The following is a 16,996-nucleotide window of genomic DNA, read 5'->3' as shown; positions in this document are numbered from 1 at the left end:
TTTTGGGGGGGGGGGTTTGTTAAAGACAACATGAAAGGAGTAGGACATTCAAGGACGTGGTCTGATGGGAATCCGTGATGTCATCAGCCTCCTCCTTGCTTGAGGAACAATAACGAACAAAAAGAAGAAAGCCGCCCCCCTCCATGTCATGACTTAACTGGGCCACCTGTTGAGATGTGCCAGGTGTTAAATAGAGGTGAAAAGGAGACCGAAGTGCCACTTTAAGGCCTTTCTTTGGGGTCGATATGGTCTAAATCACACGCAGACAGATTCAGAATCATTCTTATAACGTTTGTTTAAAAATGTCTGCCAGATGTACAAAGCCAGTGATACACTATATAATTATATGAAGACTACGTCATCCATTTTTTTTTTTTTTTTTTTTTTTAAGAGACATTTTGACTTCGTAACCGTCGACTGGAAGTTGATTTAACGTTAACCCTATTCAAAAACAACAAGCCTTTCGTTAGCCTGAGGAGACGGAAGAGATTTAACGTTAAACCCAAAAACACTTTTGATAAATCTGAGGAGAGGTTTCCAGAATCCTGACCGCGTGTTAATCATGAACCTTTCTTAAAAAAGGAACGCTAAAGAAAAAGAGGAAACTAAAAGCTTATAAAAATAAATCCTCGTCTCCTTTTCCTCCGGCTGCCTGGGACACTCAGCACCATCTCCCACAATCACAAGTGGGAGAGGTAGTAAGGAGAGGTGGTAGTAAGGAGAGGGGAATCCCCAAATGGCACCGATTCACTTTTGACCAGGGCCCATATGGCTCTGATCAAACACAGTGCACAATATAGGAAATAGGTGCCATTTGGGACACGGCCTGTATTAGAGGTAAAGTCAGAGGTAGTGCCAGAGGTAAAGAGGTAGTGCCAGAGGTAAAGAGGTAGTGCCAGAGGTAAAGAGGTAGTGCCAGAGGTAAAGAGGTAGCGCCAGAGGTAAAGAGGTAGTGCCAGAGGTAAAGAGGTAGCGCCAGAGGTAAAGAGGTAGCGCCAGAGGTAAAGAGGTAGCGCCAGAGGTAAAGAGGTAGCGCCAGAGGTAAAGAGGTAGCGCCAGAGGTAAAGAGGTAGCGCCAGAGGTAGTGCCAGAGGTAAAGAGGTAGCCCAGAGGTAAAGAGGTAGCGAGGTAGTGCAGAGGTAAAGAGGTAGTGCCAGAGGTAGTGCCAGAGGTAAAGAGGTAGTGCCAGAGGTAAAGAGGTAGTGCCAGAGGTAAAGAGGTAGCGTCAGAGGTAGTGTCAAAAAACATTCCTTATAGACGAGCAGAGAAGAGAGCCATGTCAAAACATTCCTTATAGACGAGCAGAGAAGAGAGCCATGTCAAAAACATTCCTTATAGACAGAGAAGAGAGCAGAAAAACATTCCTTATAGACCAGCAGAGAGCCATGTCAAAAACATTCCTTATAGACCAGCAGAGAAGAGAGCCATGTCAAAAACATTCCTTATAGACCAGCAGAGAGCCATGTCAAAAACATTCCTTATAGACGAGCAGAAAGCCATATGAAAGAGCCTGAAATCAGTTTAGAATCCAGCTCGAGGGAGAAGCAAGGTGAATACAATACTTCACAGGAGAATTTACACTCGAAACACATTTCCAAAAACGAGAATGTGTTGGCATTGAGTAACAACAAATTAGCGCACCTCTCTGGGCACTTGATTTTACACACAAAACAGATTGGCTTGTTTAAAATAACCTCGTACGAGCAGGGTTGTGTTGGGCCTTGTTGTATCTGCCTCAGTGAGAGGAGTCATTATCTTGCTCCTAATATTAGTCGGAGATTCTTCCCACAAATAAAAAAAAAAAAACACTAGTTATGGGGAGTTTACTGACTCAGATATTCGACACAGGACCACTGAGCAGAAGGAGAGTGTAGTAATCCTGCTGTAGGACTTCACTGGAGTCACTGAGCAGAAGGAGAGTGTAGTAATCCTGTTGTAGGACTTCACTGGAGTCACTGAGCAGAAGGAGAGTGTAGTAATCCTGCTGTAAGACTTCACTGGAGTCACTGAGCAGGAAGGAGAGTGTAGTAATCCTGTTGTAGGACTTCACTGGAGTCACTGAGCAGGAGGAGAGTGTAGTAATCCTGTTGTAGGACTTCACTGGAGTCACTGAGCAGGAGGAGAGTGCAGTAATCCTGTTGTAGGACTTCACTGGAGTCACTGAGCCAGGAGGAGAGTGTAGTAATCCTGTTGTAGGACTTCACTGGAGTCACTGAGCAGGAGGAGAGTGCAGTAATCCTGTTGTAGGACTTCACTGGAGCCACTGAGCCAGAGGAGAGTGTAGTAATCCTGTTGTAGGACTTCACTGGAGCCACTGAGCAGGAGGAGAGTGTAGTAATCCTGTGTAGGACTTCACTGCGGTCAGCAGGTCAAAACTAATTACTAAAATGAACGAGTCACAACAACAAAAAGAGCACTTTGAGTCAGTAAAAAGAGTTGTACCAAATAATCCGTTTGTGAACTGCACATCACAAAAATAAAAAGCTTTAAACACGATCGTGTGGCCACTTTCACTACAGAAATTCTCCAAACTGTCCTTTATAATTAATTTAATAATAGCATCCTGAGATTTGCTTTTTAATGTTCAGGGCTACTACAACACTATAATCCTGGTTCTGGACTTCAGCTGGAGCAATTAAAAAGGAAGGAGTGTTACAACATGTCAAATCTCACCTCATCTATTGATGAAGGAGTCCAAGCCACTAAATCAGGAGGAATGTTTGCCTGTTGTAGGACTAAACTGTACCATAGCAGCTGTGGGTGGGAACCGCCCTCTGTAGATCAGCTGGCCAAATCCTGTTGTGTGATGGACTTCACTGAGAGCCAACAGTGGGATGGTTCAGGAGAGAGTGTGTTTGTCCAACAGTGGGATGGTTAGCTAACTAGGACTTCACAGATAACAGTGGGATGATCAACTAGAGCAGTGAGTTTGTCAACAGACAACAGTGGGATGGTTAGCTAACTAGAGAGAGTGTGTGTTTGTCAACAGATAACAGTGGGATGGTTAGCTAACTAGAGAGAGTGTGTGTGTTTGTCAACAGACAGGTGGGATGGTTAGCTAACTAGAGATAGTGTGTGTTTGTCAACAGATAACAGTGGGATGGTTCGCTAACTAGAGAGGTGTGTTTGTCAACAGACAAATGGTTAGCTAACTAGAAGTGTGTGTGTTTGTCACAGACAACAAAAACTAGAGAGAGTGTGTGTGTTTTGTCAACAGACAACAGTGGGAGGTTAGCTAAAGAGAGAGTGTGTACAGACAAATTAACTAACTAGAGAACTGCAACATCAACAAAAATAACTAGAGAGAGTGTGTTTAACAGACAACAGTGGGATGGTTCGCTAACTAGAGAGAGTGTGTTTTCAACAGATAACAGAAATGGTTAGCTAACTAAACTTGTCAACAGATAACAGTTGGTTATAACTAGATTTAATAGATAACAGTGGGATGGTTAGCTAACTAGAGATTTGTTTTGTCAACAGATAACAGTGGGATGGTTAGCTAACTAGAGAGAGTGTGTTTGTCAACAGATAACAGTTTGGTTCCTAGGAGAGTGTTCTGATAACTCCTGAGAGAGTGTGTGTTTGTCAACAGATAACAGTGGGATGGTTAGGAACTAGAGAGAGTGTTTTGTCAACAGACAACAGTGGGAATTAGCTAACTAGATCTATGTTTGTCAACAGAAGGATGGTTCCAAACTAAATCAACAATGTTTGCTGTAGGACTAAACAGTACCGATGGTTAGCTAACTAGAGAGAGTGTGTGTTTGTCAACAGATAACAGTGGGATGGTTAGTGGGAACCAGCAGATAACAGTGGGATGGTTCGCTAACTGAGAGAGTAACAGATCAGTGGGATGGTTAGCAAACTAGAGAGAGTGATAACAGATGTGATGGTTAGCTAACTAGAGAGAGTGTGTGTTTGTCAACAGACAACAGTGGGATGGTTAGCTAACTAGAGAGAGTGTGTGTTTGTCAACAGACAACAGTGGGATGGTTAGCTAACTAGAGAGAGTGTGTGTTTGTCAACAGACAACAGTGGGATGGTTAGCTAACTAGAGAGAGTGTGTGTTTGTCAACAGACAACAGTGGGATGGTTAGCTAACTAGAGAGAGTGTGTGTTTGTCAGCAGATAACAGTGGGATGGTTCGCTAACTAGAGAGAGTGTGTGTTTGTCAGCAGATAACAGTGGGATGGTTCGCTAACTAGAGAGAGTGTGTGTTTGTCAACAGACAACAGTGGGATGGTTCGCTAACTAGAGAGAGTGTGTGTTTGTCAACAGACAACAGTGGGATGGTTCGCTAACTAGAGAGAGTGTGTGTTTGTCAGCAGATAACAGTGGGATGGTTAGCTAACTAGAGAGAGTGTGTGTTTTGTCAACAGACAACAGTGGGATGGTTAGCTAACTAGAGATAGTGTGTGTTTGTCAACAGATAACAGTGGGATGGTTAGCTAACTAGAGAGAGTGTGTGTTTGTCAACAGACAACAGTGGGATGGTTAGCTAACTAGAGAGAGTGTGTGTTTGTCAACAGATAACAGTGGGATGGTTCGCTAACTAGAGAGAGTGTGTGTTTGTCAACAGACAACAGTGGGATGGTTAGCTAACTAGAGAGAGTGTGTGTTTGTCAACAGATAACAGTGTGATGGTTAGCTAACTAGAGAGAGTGTGTGTTTGTCAACAGACAACAGTGGGATGGTTCGCTAACTAGAGAGAGTGTGTGTTTTGTCAACAGACAACAGTGGGATGGTTAGCTAACTAGAGAGAGTGTGTGTTTGTCAACAGACAACAGTGGGATGGTTAGCTAACTAGAGAGAGTGTGTGTTTGTCAACAGACAACAGTGGGATGGTTCGCTAACTAGAGAGAGTGTGTGTTTGTCAACAGATAACAGTGGGATGGTTAGCTAACTAGAGAGAGTGTGTGTTTGTCAACAGATAACAGTGGGATGGTTCGCTAACTAGAGAGAGTGTGTGTTTGTCAACAGACAACAGTGGGATGGTTAGCTAACTAGATTGAGTGTGTGTTTGTCAACAGACAACAGTGGGATGGTTAGCTAACTAGAGAGAGTGTGTGTTTGTCAACAGATAACAGTGGGATGGTTAGCTAACTAGAGAGAGTGTGTGTTTGTCAACAGACAACAGTGGGATGGTTTGCTAACTAGAGAGAGTGTGTGTTTGTCAACAGACAACAGTGTGATGGTTAGCTAACTAGAGAGAGTGTGTGTTTGTCAACAGACAACAGTGTGATGGTTCGCTAACTAGAGAGAGTGTGTGTGTTTGTCAACAGATAACAGTGGGATGGTTAGCTAACTAGAGAGAGTGTGTGTTTGTCAACAGATAACAGTGGGATGGTTAGCTAACTAGAGAGAGTGTGTGTTTGTCAACAGACAACAGTGGGATGGTTAGCTAACTAGAGAGAGTGTGTGTTTGTCAACAGATAACAGTGTGATGGTTCGCTAACTAGAGAGAGTGTGTGTTTGTCAACAGATAACAGTGGGATGGTTAGCTAACTAGAGAGAGTGTGTGTTTGTCAACAGATAACAGTGGGATGGTTAGCTAACTAGAGAGAGTGTGTTTGTCAACAGATAACAGTGGGATGGTTAGCTAACTAGAGAGAGTGTGTGTTTGTCAACAGACAACAGTGGGATGGTTAGCTAACTAGAGAGAGTGTGTTTTGTCAACAGATAACAGTGGGATGGTTAGCTAACTAGAGAGAGTGTGTGTTTGTCAACAGATAACAGTGGGATGGTTAGCTAACTAGAGAGAGTGTGTTTGTCAACAGATAACAGTGGGATGGTTCGCCAACTAGAGAGAGTGTGTGTTTGTCAACAGATAACAGTGGGATGGTTAGCTAACTAGAGAGAGTGTGTTTGTCAACAGATAACAGTGGGATGGTTCGCCAACTAGAGAGAGTGTGTGTTTGTCAACAGATAACAGTGGGATGGTTAGCTAACTAGAGAGAGTGTGTTTGTCAACAGATAACAGTGGGATGGTTCGCTAACTAGAGAGAGTGTGTTTGTCAACAGATAACAGTGGGATGGTTAGCTAACTAGAGAGAGTGTGTGTTTGTCAACAGATAACAGTGGGATGGTTAGCTAACTAGAGAGAGTGTGTGTTTGTCAACAGACAACAGTGGGATGGTTTGCTAACTAGAGAGAGTGTGTGTTTGTCAACAGACAACAGTGTGATGGTTCGCTAACTAGAGAGAGTTGTCAGCCGATAACAGTGGGATGGTTAGCTAACTAGAGAGAGTGTGTGTTTGTCAACAGATAACAGTGGGATGGTTAGCTAACTAGAGAGAGTGTGTGTTTGTCAACAGATAACAGTGTGATGGTTAGCTAACTAGAGAGAGTTGGTCAGCCGGTAACAGTGGGATGGTTCGCTAACTAGTGAGAGTTGTCAGCCGATAACAGTGGGATGGTTAGCTAACTAGAGAGTGTGTGTGTTTGTCAACAGACAACAGTGGGATGGTTAGCTAACTAGAGAGAGTGTGTGTTTGTCAACAGACAACAGTGGGATGGTTAGCTAACTAGAGAGAGTGTGTGTTTGTCAACAGATAACAGTGTGATGGTTCGCTAACTAGAGAGAGTGTGTTTGTCAGCCGATAACAGTGTGATGGTTCGCTAACTAGAGAGAGTGTGTGTTTGTCAACAGATAACAGTGGGATGGTTCGCTAACTAGAGAGAGTGTGTGTTTGTCAACAGATAACAGTGGGATGGTTAGCTAACTAGAGAGAGTGTGTGTTTGTCAACAGACAACAGTGGGATGGTTCGCTAACTAGAGAGAGTGTGTGTTTGTCAACAGACAACAGTGTGATGGTTCGCTAACTAGAGAGAGTGTGTGTTTGTCAACAGATAACAGTGGGATGGTTCGCTAACTAGAGAGAGTGTGTGTTTGTCAACAGATAACAGTGGGATGGTTAGCTAACTAGAGAGAGTGTGTGTTTGTCAACAGACAACAGTGGGATGGTTTGCTAACTAGAGAGAGTGTGTGTTTGTCAACAGACAACAGTGTGATGGTTAGCTAACTAGAGAGAGTGTGTGTTTGTCAACAGACAACAGTGTGATGGTTCGCTAACTAGAGAGAGTTGTCTGTCAACAGATAACAGTGGGATGGTTAGCTAACTAGAGAGAGTGTGTGTTTGTCAACAGATAACAGTGTGATGGTTCGCTAACTAGAGAGAGTTGTTTGTCAACGGTAACAGTGGGATGGTTAGCTAACTAGAGAGAGTTGGTCAACAGATAACAGTGGGATGGTTTGCTAACTAGAGAGAGTGTGTGTTTGTCAACAGACAACAGTGTGATGGTTCGCTAACTAGAGAGAGTTGTCAGCCGATAACAGTGGGATGGTTAGCTAACTAGAGAGAGTGTGTGTTTGTCAACAGATAACAGTGGGATGGTTAGCTAACTAGAGAGAGTGTGTGTTTGTCAACAGATAACAGTGTGATGGTTCGCTAACTAGAGAGAGTTGGTCAGCAAATCAAATCAAATTTTATTTGTCACATACACATGGTTAGCAGATGTTAATGCGAGTGTATCCAAATGCTTGTGCTTCTAGTTCCGACAATGCAGTGATAACCAACAAGTAATCTAACTAACAATTCCAGCAGATAACAGTGGGATGGTTAGCTAACTAGAGAGAGTGTGTGTTTGTCAGCCGATAACAGTGGGATGGTTAGCTAACTAGAGAGAGTTGGTCAGCAGATAACAGTGGGATGGTTAGCTAACTAGAGAGAGTTGGTCAGCAGATAACAGTGGGATGGTTAGCTAACTAGAGAGAGTGTGTTTGTCAGCCGATAACAGTGGGATGGTTAGCTAACTAGAGAGAGTTGGTCAGCAGATAACAGTGGGATGGTTAGCTAACTTGCGCTAATCAGGATCAGGGGAAGAGATTAGATTTACCTGCCTTCCCAAACTCTTCTGTTCCACTCTGGCCTCCCCAAATATTACTACATGTAATGACATTGTCAGGACCTCAAGGGGTCTTCCTTTTGTTTTTTTGCTCCATCACTACACAGCTGATTCAAATGATCAAAATATTGATGATGAAATCAGCTGTGTAGTATTAGGGCAAAAACCAAAATGCTCACCCCTATGGGACACCCTGACCTAACTACTCCAAAGCTGGATGGTTGGTCATTGATAGTGTTACAAAGCTATACATAACTAATTTATTAAAATATAAAATTACTATTTTTTTTTTTACTGATAATCATAAGAAAGGAGATTGAGCAACATCCTCATCTAGGGACTACTTTGGGTTCTGCCTGTGCTCTCTTCCTGTGAGACTTGGTATGGTTTTGTAAATAAAACTCCCAGAAAGCATTCAGCTGTTGGTACTCTATTTGTAAATCATCGTAACCTTTATTAAAGATATGTCGGACTGAGGGAGAAGACCATTTTTATTCAGAGATATATTTATTAGAGCCGGAATTAACGAGCACGGAGGGAGGCTGAATCAGAGGAGCTGGTAGACGAGCTACCAGGAGTGGCGGCGAGGGCCATGTCTGGGAGGGGGAAGTGATGGCGCAACCGTGGGAAATGGCAACCATTTGGAAAACAACATGTTTTCGTGCTGCACAGAGTGAGACTTGTGACTGCCATCGATCGGAGGGCTTGATATCTACAGTGAAGAAAGCAGCTCACCCAGAGACTAACAACAATCCCAGAGAACATTTCTCCCGCTCATCAATCCTGGAGTTAAAACACATTCGTCCATGTCCCCAATATAAACTGCAAGAAGCCGTCCATATCGTCTGGACAGAATGGACCGCTGTCTGTTGAGTAAGTGGCTGTTTGTCCCAGAAACACAGGAACAAATAAAACACGTGTTCTCAGTCAATACAGGCTGACTGCAGAAAGACTGGTGTTGGAGTGGGCAGTGGAGGGAGATAGATAACGACGAGGGAACAGAAGAGTCTTGCCTTCATGTGTCGTTTGTGTCACTTAATATCCCTCTCGCCGACAGGAGTCTACATGGTATTCAAGGAGGCAGAGAATGCAATGGGCCAGTTGTAATTACACAACGGTGACTTAGCTTCACAGTCAGACATCACTGTAATAATTACCATTAGAGACAGTATCTGTTCGTTACCATCTGCTACTAGTGATTCATTAGTGTGCCACATGGTAGTACCATCTGTTTGTTACCATCTGGTACTAGTGATTCATTAGTGTGCCACATGGTAGTACCATCTGTTCGTTACCATCTGCTACTAGTGATTCATTAGTGTGCCACATGGTAGTACCATCTGTTTGTTACCATCTGCTACTAGTGATTCATTAGTGTGCCACATGGTAGTACCATCTGTTTGTTACCATCTGGTACTAGTGATTCATTAGTGTGCCACATGGTAGTACCATCTGTTCGTTACCATCTGCTACTAGTGATTCATTAGTGTCAACGGATAGATAATTCTGAATACTGAAGGTCAATATAACAGATCAATAACATTCTGAATACTGAAGGTCAATATAACAGATTGGTAAAAAGCCAATAAAACACAGCATAGACCTACAGTATGTAACGACACGGTCATCCATGAACCGGAAAAGACCACTTACATTATCAAATGCCCCTAAATGTACCATAGACAAGACAGTATGATAATAACCAGAAGCTAACGACTGATATACCATGACTGTTTGTAATTAGGTAGTAGGACCATGTTCATGGATAGTGGGCGAGTTAGGGGTGTCAGAATAACCAGGTCACTGCCACGTTGGCTGCCAGACGACCGCCTCTTCCACAGGATTGTGGGCTCCCAGTATTTGTCCATCAGGTCATCCCTAAATCTTTAAGTGGTGGGCTGATATGCTGGCCACACAATCCACTGTTTTGCTTGTTTTGGGTAAACAACATTGAAATCTTTGAGAGGCTCAAATGAGGAAAGAGAAGAAACCAGTGAATACAATCTAAAACACAAGGACATTACATATGAGATTATTTACTCTGAAAAATAAGAACATAAGTTGTACTCAGTTATTCTTCATCTTTGAGAGGAGGGCATTCACACGCAGATGCTGCAGATGACACGGACAGCCTATCACATTATCATGAGAACAGCTACTATTACTATTAAAATGTTAGTTAACCATAACACTTAACCCCATTAACGCCACTGGTGGGACCGCTGCATCCCTGGGGGGGCCACTGGTGGGACCGCTGTATCCCTGGGGGGGGACGCCACTGGTGGGACCGCTGCATCCCTGGGGGCCTGGGGGGCCACTGGTGGGACCGCTGCATCCCTGGGGGCGGGACCACTGGTGGGGGGGACCGCTGTATCCCTGGGGGACACCACTGGTGGTGACCGCTGGGGTATCCCTGGGGGGACACCACTGGGGAGAGGTGGGACCTCGCTCAGCATGCGGGAGAGGGAGGTGGGGTAGACCTCGCTCAGCATGGGGGACACCAGCATGCAAGACAGGGAGGTGGGAGAGACGGGGAGGTGGGGTAGACGGGGAGGTGGGGTAGACTGGGCTAGCTCCCATGCGGGAGACACCACTGGGGTGGGACATACAAGACAGGGAGGTGGGGTAGACGGGCTAGCTGTGGGGTAGATCCCAGCATGGGGGGGAGGTGGGGTACCAGCATGGGGACAGGGAGGTGGTGGGGGGCTCGCTCAGCATGCGGGGAGGTGGGGTAGACGGGGCTCGCTCAGCATGCGGGACAGGGAGGTGGGGTAGACTCGCTCAGCATGCGGGACAGGGAGGTGGGGTAGACGGGGCTCGCTCAGCATGCAAGGACAGGGAGGTGGGGTAGACGGGGCTCGCTCAGCATGCGGGACAGGGAGGTGGCGGGGCTCGCTCAGCATGCGGGACAGGGAGGTGGCGTAGACGGGGCTCGCTCAGCATGCAAGACAGGGAGGCTTGTCATGCCAGGGGAAGGTTCCATAAAATTCAGAGCTTCGATTGCATCACCCTTCAGCAGTTCATCATTAAGCAAAACATGGGTGAACTGAACTCAAATAAAAATTGTAGCAGATTAAAACAACTCAAGCAGAATCTTCATGTGACTCACAATACGTGCTTTTATATACTACGAGTTCCACTTTCTACCAACACATACTGCATGTCCTAAATAAACTTCTGCTGGTTTCACAAAACAAGAAACTCATGAAATCAATACTGGAACAGCCTCTCCTCTCCGGGCTGAGACTGTCACTGAACGGGTTAAAAAATGTAAATGATCAGTTGTTGAAATTCCTTGGCAACAAGTCCTGTGGTGCTTCTCTAAGCAGCTTCTCTTGAGTTCACCCCCTCCCCCCTTCCTCTATGGCCCCAAACTCAGACACAACTGGTCTTTAAAAAAAACAAAAAAACACACAGGCTGCCACTCTCTCCTCCCCCTCCTCTGAGTCCCCCACTTGGATGTCAACCTCACTATTTATGTACTTGTTTGCTAACGTTGAGCTAGTCCTGTCTACCCCACCTCCCTGTCCCAGTTGCTGAGCTAGTCCTGTCTACCCCACCTCCCTGTCCCTCCCGTCCCAGTTGCTGAGCTAGCCCCGTCTACCCCGCCTCCCTGGGCAGCATGCTGAGCTAGCCCCGTCTACCCCACCTCCCTGTGCCGCATGCTCCCTGAGCATGCTGAGCTAGCCCAGTCCGCATGCTGAGCCACCCCACCTCCCTGTGCAGCATGCTGAGCTAGCCCCGTCTACCCCACCTCCCTGTGCCGCATGCTGAGCTAGCCCCGTCTACCCCCTGTGCACCTCCCCCCACCTCCCTGTGCTGACTAGCCCCGTCTACCTCCCTGCAGCATGCTGAGCTAGCCCCGTCTACCCCACCTCCCTGGGCAGCATGCTGAGCTAGCCCCGTCTACCCCACCTCCCTGGGCAGCATGCTGAGCTAGCCCCGTCTACCCCACCTCCCTGTCCAGCATGCTGAGCTAGTCCTCCCTGTCTGCTGAGCTACCCCCCCACCTCCCTGTCCATGCTGAGCTAGCCCCGTCCCCCACCTCCCTGTGCCGCATGCTGAGCTAGCCCCGTCTACCCCACCTCCCTGTGCAGCATGCTGAGCATGCTCCCTGAGCATGCTGCCCAGTCTACCCCACCTCCCTGTGCAGCATGCTGAGCTAGCCCCGTCTACCCCACCTCCCTGTGCAGCATGCTGAGCTAGCCCCGTCTACCCCACCTCCCTGTGCAGCATGCTGCATGCTGAGCTAGCCCCGTCTACCCCACCTCCCTGGGCAGCATGCTGAGCTGAGCCCCGTCTACCCCACCTCCCTGTGCCGCATGCTGAGCTAGCCCCGTCTACCCCACCTCCCTGGGCAGCATGCTGATGCCCCGTGAGCATGCTGAGCACCCCGTCTACCCCACCTTCCTGTGCAGCATGCTGAGCTAGCCCCGTCTACCCCACCTCCCTGTGCAGCATGCTGAGCTAGCCCCGTCTACCCCACCTCCCAGCATGCTGAGCAGCCCCGTCTATGCTGAGCTAGCCCCGTCTACCCCACCTCCCTGTGCAGCCCCCGTCTACCCCACCTCCCTGTGCCGCATGCTGAGCTGAGCCCCGTCTACCCCACCTCCCTGTGCAGCATGCTGAGCTAGCCCCGTCTACCCCACCTCCCTGTCCAGCATCCCATGCCGCCCCACCTCCCTGTGCAGCATGCTGAGCTAGCCCGGTGCAGCATGCTGAGCTAGCCCACCACCTCCCTGTGCCATGCTGCCACATGCTCCCTGAGCTAGCCCCGTCTACCCCACCTCCCTGGGCAGCATGCTGAGCTAGCCCCGTCTACCCCACCCCTCCCTGTCCCTCCCTGTGCCGCATGCTGAGCTAGCCCCGTCTACCCCACCTCCCTGTGCAGCATGCTGAGCCCCCGCATCCCTGTGCCGCATGCTGAGCTAGCCCAGTCTACCCCACTTCCCAGTCTCCCCACCCCTCCCGCATTCTCACATCGCCCCCCCTACTTGCATGGTGAGTTGGAGTAGAGAGCTGAGAAGTGGAGGTCAGTAAAGAGAGGGGCTGGCTGGATAAAAGAACCCTGTGTTCCCTGCCCTGCCTTCCTGGCCAGACACCACAAGGATGGGCTTTCTCCTGTTGCTCTAGGTGTGGAGGGGCCTGGAGCCCTGGACAAGAACCATACAGGCTAATGTGTGACTGTGCTGACATTGACCATACCAGCTACCTGCAGCTGTGGACCAGACCAGAGGCAGTACTCAGAACATCAAAGCCCTGGTTGGATTTGTAGCCCTGGTTGGATTTGTGGAGGATGGCAGTTTGTTGAAGGGCACAGCAATTTGAAACATCAAACACTGCAATTTAGTATCTATTTATGCACAAAGTCCATGGGAAAATTTCAAGCAAGATTAAAATTACAAGCCATAGTAGCTATAAAGAGTGAGTATTAAAGCAGTGTTCATCATATCCTCATCGGTAATGTTTAAATCGGAGAAAAAAAAAAAAAAAAAAAGCACAAATCTAGATTTATATGAATTATTAGTCAACGAGGAAATACATGGTATATACCTACTTTCTGATAAATCATTACTCCATATACACTTCTAGAAACATGGAATGATGCATTTCTACTACATAACACATTAGCCAGCTATCTTAAATGAATGAAAGTCAATGGCACGTTAGGAAAATACAAGTTTAGAAGAATGAACTCCACTTTTAGAGGGACATTCTGTCTTCGAGAGCTTCATTAGTACCCCACCCCATGTCACTGAGCAGATAGAGAGGTGGGGGGATACCCAATTGTTATACTTGAGTAAAGATACCTTAATAGAAAATGGTAAAAAGAAAGTATTTGGTTTGAAATAGTATCAAAAGAAAAATAATGTGATAGCTAGCATATACTAGCTATTACAATATATATACTAGCTATATAAGTATCAAAAGTAAAAATAATTTGAAATTCCTTATATTAAGCAAACAAGCCCCCCACCCCATTTACATTTACAGCCAGGGGAACACTACCAACACTCAGACATAATTGACCAAAAAGCATTGTGTGTTCTCTGTTTAGTGAGTCCAGATCCAGATGATGACAGGGATGGTTTAGTGAGTCCACAGATCAGGGATGGGATTCTCTTGATAAGTGTGTGAATCAGACTGTTTTCCTGTCCTGCTAAGCATTCAAAATATAACAAGTACTTTTGAGTGTCAGGGGACAAAAAGTACACATGGAGTAAAAAGTACCAAGTTTTCTTTAGGAATGTAGTGAAGTAAAAAGTAATCAAAAATATCAATAGTAAAGCAAAAGTACTGAAAACACAGGCCAAAAGAGATTCCAATAGTCACTGCTGGGATTTGTTTTCCTCGTTTAAAACTAAATGTAATTTATAATAGTTCTGTTGAATAAACAGTCTTCATTGCAGTTGTTTATAAAAAAATATAAAAAAAAATCTCTAGTTTGAATCATACGTTAATGAAATGCCATTGCAAATTAAAGTTGTGTTTGTATCTTGTGTCCAGCAGCATATGGTGCATAAGATTATGAAGGGATCTCGCCTCGGCGGCGTTGCGGCTGGGATCTCGCCTCGGCGGCTGGGATATTTGTCTCAGCAGTGTCCCCGTGCTACATCTCGCCTATAATAGTTCGGCTGGGATCTGCCTCGGCGGCGTTGCGGCTGGGATCTGTTTCATCGGCGGGCGTTGTTTCTCATGGTCTGGATTCCTTTGGGATGCCTTTGGCAAACTCCAAGCCTGGGCTGTCATGTGCCTGGGATTCGAGGCGTGGCATCTTTCTGGCCTCTCTCGCCATAAAAAGGCAGATTGGTGGGATGCTCGCCTCGAGATGATTCTCCGGCTGATATTTGTCTCAGCAGTGTCCCCAGAGGAACATCTCGAGGCTGTCCGAGTGACGCAGCGGTTCTAAGGCACTGCACTGACCATCAAACCAGAGAATCTTGTTTCTCATGGTCTGAGATTTGATTTAGGTGCCTTTTGGCAAACTCATGCACATGTGCCTTTTAATGAGGAGAGGCATCTTTCTGGCCTCTACCATAAAAAGGACAGATTGAATGGAGTGCTGCAGAGATGATTCTCCTTTTGGAAGTTTCTCCCAACTCCACAGAGGAACTCTGGAGGTCTGTCAGAGTGCGCATTGGGTTCTTGGTCACCTCACTGACCATTCTCCCCAGATTAATCAGTTTGGCCAAATCATGTAATATTTGATTTAGAACATTATGATGCACATGTCTCAAAACAGAGACAGAGGCAATAAATACCTGTCATCTATCCACTTAAAAATAGTGAATGGAGGACGCTAGGATGGTTCAGTTTCATGCCAGCCAGGTAGGCTATACTCCTGTTATAAAGATAGAGCACATTGCTTAATATTAGGAAAGTTCCATAAATAAATATAGTAGACCTAGCCCATTGAACGCTGATGGGGATCCTCCTCTTTTAATAGAGGCCATCACTCTCTCCTCTCTCATAATTGCATAGCCTAAAGAAATGTAAACATGAGCTCACCGGCTCTCAAAACATGTTTGATTCAATTTGCGATTACATTTGCATTGATGTCAGACACTGGCTGTACCAGGCAGTTAGCAAGTTTGGTTGGCTACTAATGACCATCAGCAGCATCAGCAGCATCAGAGCCCTAATTATGGTGAATAAACAGTCACGTGGAATTTGACTGCCTTCAAGACTCGTGACGGCCAGTGTGGCGGTAATATGGTCACTGCAACAGCCCTAGTGGTAACCAACTCAGAGTCCTTCAGTGTTAATTCAGAGTGGAAACTCTACTTGGATGGATTTTCTCCCTCCAGAGAGCAGGAAACGTGCCATGATGTAGTGACTTCCTCATCACTTCCTATTAGCCTAGTGAATGAGGTCCTGCACACGCCAAGCCAGAGACAGCCAGCCCAACCAACCACCAAGCCAGGCAGAGCCAGCTAAATCAGCCACCCAGGTAGACAGGCAGGCAGAGGGTAGACAGACGGCAAGCCAGCCAGACAGGCAGAGCCAGCTAAATCAGCCACCCAGGTAGACAGGCAGGCAGAGGGTAGACAGACAGCAAACCAGCCAGACAAAGCCAGCTAAAATCAAGAGAAGTGGGGAAAGTGGGGAACGAAAACATTATGCAAGACAGCAGCAAATCATTATCTAAGGCCTAAGAGCCAGTCCCCATCAGAACCCAATCTATTATTACTTATATTATGTCCTGGTATAATTAGCTCCCTTAGCCAGAGTTCATTTTAATGACCAGTAGCTTGAGTAGGAGACACTAGAGAGTAACCATGCATTAGATTTCAGTGGTGGCCTTGACTATAGACAGGTTCAAAAGCCAGTGCCCCCCCCCCCCCCCCCCATGATACAAAATGCTGGCCTACCACTAGCACCTCTGGGGTTACAGGCTAGAAAAAGCATATGGAGCTAAAGTCATGTGTGATACTTGAGTGACAACTGGACTAACAAAAACAAAACCTCTTTAGTAGAAAACCCGAACTCCTCAAATATACAGCTATGGCATTGCCTCATAGCCAGTCTTGTGTGTGAACTGTAAAACCGTGCTCGCAAGTGTAAAGCAAAGTGACAAACACATGCTCCCTCTCGCTCTTCCATCTCGCCATAGTGATTTACAGTTTTCCTGACAGTATTTGGGAGAGGCCTAATTGAAGTCGTTGTCTGTTCAACTTGACAGTGTGCTGTGACCTGACTACGAGACAGAGAGAAGAGGAGTCAGCACAGACTGGAGGAACATCAAAGCAAAGGAAGGATAGATGTCTTGGTCAGGTGGAAAGGAATGGGTAAGGCAACGTGGCCATCATATTGCAGTCATGACCACACCTCACTGACCGGGCTACACCAAACAGCCAAACCGCAGGGAAGCCAGGCACAGATCACAGCCACAGTAGGGACAAGTGAGTAACAGTAGCATTAAATGTAATAGAATACAGTAAAACCAGGGCATCCCAGCTCCATAGTGTAAAACAGAATACAGTAAAACCAGGGCATCCCAGCTCCATAGTGTAAAACAGAATACAGTAAAACCAGGGCATCCCAGCTCCATAGTGTAAAACAGAATACAGTAAAACCAGGGCATCCCAGC

General features: G+C 46.4%; 1 protein-coding gene across 1 annotated transcript in view; it reads right to left on the bottom strand.

The window, feature by feature from the left end:
• farp2 (FERM, RhoGEF and pleckstrin domain protein 2) overlaps positions 1 to 16,996 on the bottom strand; it is a 110,604-nt gene that overhangs the window by 84,891 nt on the left and 8,717 nt on the right.

This window comes from Oncorhynchus keta, chromosome 1 (genome assembly GCF_023373465.1).
Source record: "Oncorhynchus keta strain PuntledgeMale-10-30-2019 chromosome 1, Oket_V2, whole genome shotgun sequence".
In the NCBI taxonomy this organism is placed as follows: Eukaryota; Metazoa; Chordata; class Actinopteri; order Salmoniformes; family Salmonidae; genus Oncorhynchus; species Oncorhynchus keta.
Note: the sequence above shows the minus strand (reverse complement) of the source record. Positions and strands in the feature narration are given on the sequence as shown.